This window comes from Lampetra planeri, unplaced genomic scaffold, assembly GCF_965212315.1.
Source record: "Lampetra planeri unplaced genomic scaffold, kcLamPlan1.2.h2 scaffold_1073, whole genome shotgun sequence".
NCBI lineage: Eukaryota > Metazoa > Chordata > Hyperoartia > Petromyzontiformes > Petromyzontidae > Lampetra > Lampetra planeri.
This window is the reverse complement of record NW_027613783.1, coordinates 1-7,500: the sequence shown is the minus strand read 5'-3', so window position 1 is coordinate 7,500 and position 7,500 is coordinate 1.

Genomic DNA, 7,500 nt, shown 5'->3' with positions numbered 1-7,500 from the left:
AGTGGGTGAGTGGGTGGGTAAGTGGGTGAGTGGGTGGGTGAGTGGGTGGGTGGGTGAGTGGGTGGGTGGGTGGGTGAGTGAGTGGGTGGGTGGGTGAGTGGGTGGGTGAGTGGGTGGGTGGGTGGGTGAGTGGGTGAGTGGGTGGGTGAGTGGGTGGGTGAGTGGGTGAGTGGGTGGGTGAGTGGGTGAGTGGGTGAGTGGGTGGGTAAGTGGGTGAGTGGGTGGGTGGGTGGGTGGGTGGGTGAGTGGGTGGAGTGGGTGGTTGAGTGAGTGAGTGAGTGGGTGAGTGGGTGAGTGGGTGGGTGAGTGGGTGGGTGAGTGGGTGAGTGGGTGGGTGAGTGAGTGGTGGGTGAGTGGGTGGGTGAGTGGGTGGGTGGGTGAGTGAGTGAGTGGGTGAGTGGGTGAGTGGGTGAGGTGGGTAAGTGGGTGAGTGGGTGGGTGAGTGGGTGGGTGGGTGGGTGAGTGAGTGGGTGGGTGGGTGAGTGGGTGGGTGAGTGGGTGGGTGGGTGGGTGGGTGGGTGAGTGGGTGGGTGGGTGAGTGGGTGGGTGGGTGAGTGGGTGGGTGGGTGGGTGGGTGGGTGAGTGAGTGAGTGGGTGGGTGGGTGGGTGAGTGAGTGGGTGGGTGGGTGGGTGAGTGGGTGGGTGGGTGGATGGGTGAGTGGGTGGGTGGGTGGATGGGGTGAGTGGGTGAGTGGGTGGGTGGGTGAGTGGGTGGGTGGGTGAGTGGGTGGGTGGATGGGTGGGTGAGTGGGTGGGTGGATGGGTGGGTGAGTGGGGTGGGTGGGTGGGTGAGTGAGTGGGTGGGTGGGTGAGTGGGTGGGTGAGTGGTGGGTGGGTGGGTGGGTGGGTGGGTGGTGAGTGGGTGGGTGGGTGAGTGGGTGAGTGAGTGAGTGAGTGGGTGGGTGAGTGGGTGGGTGGGTGAGGTGAGTGGGTGGGTGGGTGGGTGAGTGGGTGGGTGGGTGGGTGAGTGGGTGGGTGGATGGATGGGTGAGTGAGTGAGTGAGGTGGGGTGAGTGGGTGGGTGAGTGGGTGAGTGGGTGAGTGAGTGGGTGGGTGAGTGGGGTGGGTGAGTGGGTGGGTGAGTGGGTGAGTGGGTGAGTGGGTGGGTGAGTGGGTGGGTGAGTGGGTGGGTGGGTGGGTGAGTGGGTGAGTGGGTGGGTGAGTGGGTGAGTGGGTGAGTGGGGTGGGTGAGTGGGTGAGTGGGTGGGTAAGTGGGTGAGTGGGTGGGTGAGTGGGTGGGTGGGTGAGTGGGGTGGGGTGAGTGGGTGGGTGAGTGAGGTGGTGGGTGAGTGGGTGGGTGAGTGGGTGGGTGAGTGGGTGAGTGAGTGGGTGGGTGAGTGGGTGGGTGAGTGAGTGGGTGGGTGAGTGGGTGGGTGAGTGGGTGGGTGGGTGAGTGAGTGAGTGGGTGAGTGGGTGGGTAAGTGGGTGAGTGGGTGGGTGAGTGGGTGGGTGGGTGGGTGAGTGAGTGAGTGGGTGGGTGGGTGAGTGGGTGGGTGAGTGGGTGGGTGGGGGTGAGTGGGTGAGTGGGTGGGTGAGTGGGTGGGTGAGTGGGTGAGTGGGTGAGTGGGTGAGTGGGTGGGTGGGTGAGTGGGTGGGTGGGTGGGTGAGTGGGTGGGTGGGTGGGTGGGTGAGTGGGTGGGTGAGTGGGTGAGTGAGTGAGTGAGTGGGTGAGTGGGTGGGTGAGGTGGGTGGGTGAGTGGGTGAGTGAGTGGGTGGGTGAGTGGGTGGGTGAGTGGGTGGGTGGAGTGGGTGAGTGAGTGAGTGGGTGAGTGGGTGAGTAGGTGAGTGGGTGAGTGGGTGAGTGGGTGGGTGAGTGGGTGGGTGGGTGAGTGAGTGAGTGGGTGGGTGGGTGAGTGGGTGGGTGAGTGGGTGGGTGGGTGGGTGGGTGGGTGAGTGAGTGGGTGGGTGGGGTGAGTGGGTGGGTGAGTGGGTGGGTGGGTGGGTGAGTGAGTGGGTGGGTGGGTGGGTGGGTGGGTGGGTGAGTGTGAGTGGGTGGGTGGGTGGGTGGGTGAGTGGGTGGGTGGATGGGTGAGTGGGTGGGTGGGTGATGGGTGAGTGGGTGAGTGGGTGGGTGGGTGAGTGGGTGGGTGGGTGAGTGGGTGGGTGGGTGGATGGGTGGGTGAGTGGGTGGGTGGGTGGGTGAGTGAGTGAGGTGAGTGGGTGGGTGAGTGGGTGGGTGAGTGGGTGGGTGGGTGGGTGAGTGGGTGGGTGGGTGAGTGGGTGAGTGAGTGAGTGGGTGGGTGAGTGGGTGGGGTGGGTGAGTGAGTGGGTGGGTGGGTGGGTGGGTGGGTGAGTGGGTGGGTGGGTGGGTGAGTGGGTGGGTGGGATGGGTGAGTGGGTGAGTGGGTGGGTGGGTGAGTGGGTGGGTGGGTGAGTGGGTGGTGGGTGAGTGGGTGGGTGAGTGGGTGGGTGGGTGAGTGGGTGGGTGGGTGGGTGAGTGGGTGGGTGGGTGGGTGGTGAGTGGGTGGGTGAGTGGGTGAGTGGGTGGGTGAGTGGAGTGGGTGAGTGGGTGAGTGGGTGAGTGAGTGGTGAGTGGAGTGGGTGGTGAGGTGGTGGGTGGGTGAGTGGGTGAGTGGGTGAGTGAGTGGGTGAGTGGGTGGGTGAGTGGGTGGGTGAGTGGGTGGGTGAGTGAGTGGGTGGGTGGAGTGGGTGGGTGGGTGGGTGAGTGGGTGGGTGAGTGGGTGAGTGGGTGAGTGGGTGGGTGAGTGGGGTGGGTGGGTGGGTGGGTGGGTGAGTGGGTGAGTGAGTGGGTGGGTGTGTGAGTGGGTGGGTGAGTGGGTGAGTGGATGAGTGGGTGGGGTGAGTGGGTGGGTGGGTGAGTGGGTGGGTGAGTGGGTGAGTGAGTGGGTGGGTGAGTGGGTGGGTGGGTGAGTGGGTGGGTGAGTGGATGAGTGGGTGGGTGAGTGGGTAGGTGGGTGGGTGGAGTGGGTGAGTGGGTGGGTGAGTGGTGAGTGGGTGGGTGGGTGGGTGGGTGGGTGAGTGGGTGGGTGAGTGGGTGAGTGGGTGGGTGGGTGGGTGGGTGGGTGAGTGGTGGGTGGGTGGGTGGGTGAGTGGGTGAGTGGGTGGGTGAGTGGGTGAGGTGGGTGAGTGGGTGAGTGGGTGAGTGGGTGGGTGAGTGGGGTGAGTGGGTGAGTGGGTGGGTGAGTGAGTGAGTGGGTGAGTGGGTGAGTGAGTGGGTGAGTGGGTGGGTGAGTGGGTGGGTGAGTGAGTGAGTGAGTGGGTGAGTGGGTGAGTGAGTGGGTGAGTGGGTGGGTGAGTGGGTGGGTGGGTGAGTGGGTGAGTGAGTGGGTGAGTGGGTGGGTGAGTGAGTGGGTGGGTGAGTGAGTGAGTGGGTGAGTGGGTGAGTGAGTGGGTGAGTGGGTGGGTGAGTGGGTGGGTGAGTGGTGAGTGAGTGAGTGGGTGAGTGGGTGAGTGAGTGGGTGAGTGGGTGGGTGAGTGGGTGGGTGGGTGAGTGGGTGAGTGAGTGGGTGAGTGGGTGGGTGAGTGAGTGGTGAGTGAGTGGTGAGTGTATGAGTGAGTGTATGAGTGGTGAGTGAGTAGGTGAGTGAGTGGTGAGTGAGTGGTGAGTGAGTGAGTGGTGAGTGAGGTAAGTGGGTGGGTGAGTGAGTGGGTGTATGAGTTGGTGAGTGAGTGGTGGTGAGTGGTGAGTGAGTGGGTGAGTGGTGAGTGAGTGGTGAGTGAGTGGTGAGTGAGTTGGTGAGTGAGAGGTGAGTGAGTGGTGAGTGAGTAGGTGAGTGAGTTGGTGAGTGAGTAGGTGAGTGAGTGGTGAGTGAGTGGTGAGTGAGTGAGTGGTGAGTGAGTGAGTGAGTGGGTGGGTGAGTGGGTGGGTGAGTGGGTGAGTGGGTGGGTGAGTGGTGGGTGGGGTGGGTGGGTGGGTGAGTGGGTGGGTGGGTGGGTGGGTGAGTGGGTGGTGAGGTGGGGTGAGTGGGTGGGTGAGTGGGTGAGTGGTGGGTGAGTGGGTGAGTGGGTGGGTGGTGAGGTGAGTGAGTGGGTGAGTGGGTGGTGAGTGGGTGAGTGGGTGGGTGAATGGGTGGGTGGGTGAGTGAGTGAGTGGGTGAGTGGGTGAGTGAGTGAGTGAGTGGGTGGGTGAGTGGGTGAGTGAGTGAGTGAGTGGGTGGGTGAGTGGGTGGGTGGTGGGTGGGTGAGTGGAGTGAGTGGGTGGGTGAGGTGGGTGAGTGGGTGGGTGGTGGGTGGGTGGGTGAGTGGGTGGGTGGGTGGATGGTGGATGGTGAGTGAGTGAGTGAGTGGGTGAGTGGGTGGGTGAGTGGGTGGGTGAGTGGGTGAGTGGGTGAGTGGGGTGAGTGAGTGGGTGGGTGAGTGGGTGGGTGAGTGGGTGGGTGAGTGGGTGTGAGTGGGTGAGTGGGTGGGTGAGTGGGTGGGTGAGTGGGTGGGTGGGTGGGTGAGTGGGTGAGTGGGGTGGGTGGTGGGTGAGTGGGTGAGTGGGTGAGTGGTGAGTGGGTGAGTGGGTGAGTGGGTGAGTGGGTGGAGTGGGTGAGTGGGTGGGTGAGTGGGTGGGTGAGTGGGTGGGGGTGGGTGAGTGGGGTGGTGAGTGGGTGGTGGGGTGAGTGGGTGGGTGAGTGGGTGGTGAGTGGGTGGGTGAGTGGGTGAGTGAGTGGGTGGGTGAGTGGTGGGTGAGTGGGTGGGTGAGTGGGTGAGTGAGTGGGTGAGTGGGGTGGGTAGTGGGTGAGTGGGTGGGTGAGTGGGTGGGTGGGTGGGTGGGTGAGTGAGTGAGTGGTGGGTGGGTGAGTGGGTGGGTGAGTGGGTGGGTGGTGGGTGGGTGAGTGGTGTGAGTGGGTGAGAGGTGGGTGGGTGAGTGGGTGAGTGGGTGAGTGGGTGGAGTGGGTGAGTGGGTGGGTGAGTGGGTGGGTGGGTGGGTGGGTGAGTGGGTGGGTGGTGGGTGAGTGGGTGGGTGAGTGGGTGGGTGGGTGGGTGGTGAGTGAGTGGTGAGTGGGTGGGTGGGGGTGGGTGAGTGGGTGAGTGAGTGGGTGGGTGAGTGGGTGGGTGAGTGGGTGGGTGGGTGGGTGAGTGAGGTGAGTGGGTGAGTGGGTGAGTGGGTGAGTGGGTAGTGGGTGAGTGGGTGGGTGAGTGGGTGGGTGGGTGGGTGAGTGAGTGAGTGGGTGGAGTGGGTGAGTGGGTGGTGAGTGGGTGGGTGAGTGGGTGGGTGAGTGAGTGGGTGGGTGGGTGAGTGGAGTGGGTGAGTGGGTGGGTGGGTGGGTGGGTGAGTGAGTGGGTGGTGGTGGGTGGGTGGGTGGGTGAGGTGAGTGAGTGGGTGGGTGGGGTGGGTGGTGTGAGTGGGTGGGTGGAGGTGAGTGGGTGGGTGGGTGGTGGGTGGAGTGAGTGGGTGAGTGGGTGGGTGGGGTGAGTGGGTGGGTGGGTGGGTGGGTGAGTGGGTGGGTGAGTGGGTGGGTGGGTGGGTGGGTGAGTGAGTGGGTGGGTGGGTGAGTGGGTGGGTGAGTGGGTGGGTGGGTGGGTGGGTGAGTGGGGTGGGTGGGTGAGTGGGTGAGTGAGTGAGTGGAGTGGGTGAGTGGGTGGGTGGGTGAGTGGGTGGGTGGTGGGTGGGTGGGTGGGTGAGTGGGTGGGTGGGTGGGTGAGTGGTGGGTGGTGGGTGAGTGGGTGAGTGGGTGGGTGGGTGAGTGGTGTGGGTGGGTGAGTGGGTGGGTGGGTGAGTGGGTGGGTGGGTGAGTGGGTGGGTGGGTGAGTGGGTGGGTGGGTGGGTGGGTGGGTGAGTGGGTGGGTGGGTGGGTGAGTGAGTGGGTGGGTGAGTGGGTGAGTGGGGTGGGTGAGTGGGTGGTGAGTGGGTGGGTGAGTGGGTGAGTGGGTGAGTGGTGGGTGAGTGGGTGGGTGAGTGGGTGAGTGGTGGTGAGTGGTGGTGGGTGGGTGAGTGGAGTGGGTGAGTGGGTGGGTGAGTGGGGTGGGTGGTGGGTGGGTGGGTGGGTGAGTGGGTGGGTGGGTGGGTGAGTGGGTGGGTGGGTGGGTGAGTGGGTGGTGTGGGTGGGTGAGTGGGTGGGTGAGTGGGTGGGTGAGGGTGGGTGAGTGGGTGGGTGAGTGGGGTGGGTGAGTGGGTGGAGTGGGTGAGTGGGTGAGTGGGGTGAGGTGGGTGGTGTGGAGTGGGTGAGTGGGTGATGGGTGGGGTGAGTGGGTGAGTGGGTGGGTGAGTGGGTGAGTGGGTGGTGAGTGAGTGGGTGGGTGGGTGAGTGGGTGGGTGGAGTGGGTGGAGTGGGTGAGTGAGTGGTGGGTGGGTGAGTGGTGAGTGGGTGAGTGGGTGGAGTGGGTGGGTGAGTGGGTGAGTGGAGTGGGTGGGTGGGTGAGTGGGGTGGGGTGAGTGGGTGGGTGGGTGAGTGGGTGGGTGAGGTGGGTGAGGTGAGTGGAGTGGGTGAGTGGGTGGGTGAGTGGGGTGGGTGAGGTGGGTGAGTGGGTGGGTGGGTGAGTGGGTGGGTGAGTGGGTGGGTGGGTGGGTGAGTGAGTGGTGGGTGAGTGGGTGGGTGAGTGGGTGGTGGTGGGTGGGTGTGGTGGGTGGGTGGGTGGGTGAGTGGGTGGGTGTGGTGGGTGAGTGGGTGGGTGAGTGGGGTGGGTGGGAGTGGGTGAGTGGGTGGGGGTGAGTGGGTGGGTGGGGGTGGGTGAGTGGGTGTGGGTGGAGTGGGTGAGTGGGTGGGTGAGTGGGTGGGTGAGTGGGTGGGTGAGTGGGTGGGTGGGTGGGTGGGTGAGTGGGTGGGTGAGTGAGTGGGACGTGAGTGGTGGTGAGTGGGTGGGTGAGTGGGTGGGTGGTGAGTGGGTGAGGTGGGTGGGGTGGGTGGGTGAGTGGGTGGGTGAGTGGTGGGTGGGTGGAGTGGGTGAGGTGAGTGGGTGAGTGGGTGAGTGGGTGAGTGGGTGAGTGGGTGGGGGGTGAGTGGGGAGGGTGAGTGGGTGGGTGGGTGAGTGAGTGAGTGGGTGGGTGGGTGAGGTGGGTGGGTGGAGTGGGTGTGGGGTGGGTGGGTGGAGTGAGTGGTGAGTGGAGTGGGGTGGGTGGGTGAGTGGGTGGGTGAGTGGAGTGGGTGGGTGGGTGAGTGAGTGGGTGGGTGGGTGGGGTGGGTGGTGTGGGTGGGGAGTGAGTGGGTGGGTGGGTGGGGTGGGTGGGTGTGGGGGATGGGTGAGTGGTGGGTGGGTGGTGATGGTGGGTGGTGGGTGGGTGGGTGAGTGGGTGGGTGGGTGAGTGGGTGGGTGGGTGGGTGGGAGTGGGTGGGTGGGTGGGTGGGTGGTGAGTGGGTGGGTGGGTGAGTGGGTGGAGTGGTGGGTGGGTGGGTGGGGTGAGTGGGAGGGTGGGTGGTGGGTGAGTGAGTGAGTGGGGTGGGTGAGTGGGTGGGTGGGTGAGTGAGTGGGTGGGTGGGTGGGTGGGGGTGGGGGGTGGGTGGGGGTGGGTGGGTGAGTGGGTGGGTGGATGGGTGAGTGGTGAGGGGTGGGTGGGTGAGTGGGTGGGTGGTGAGTGGGTGGGTGGGTGAGTGGGTGGGTGAGTGGGTGGGTGGG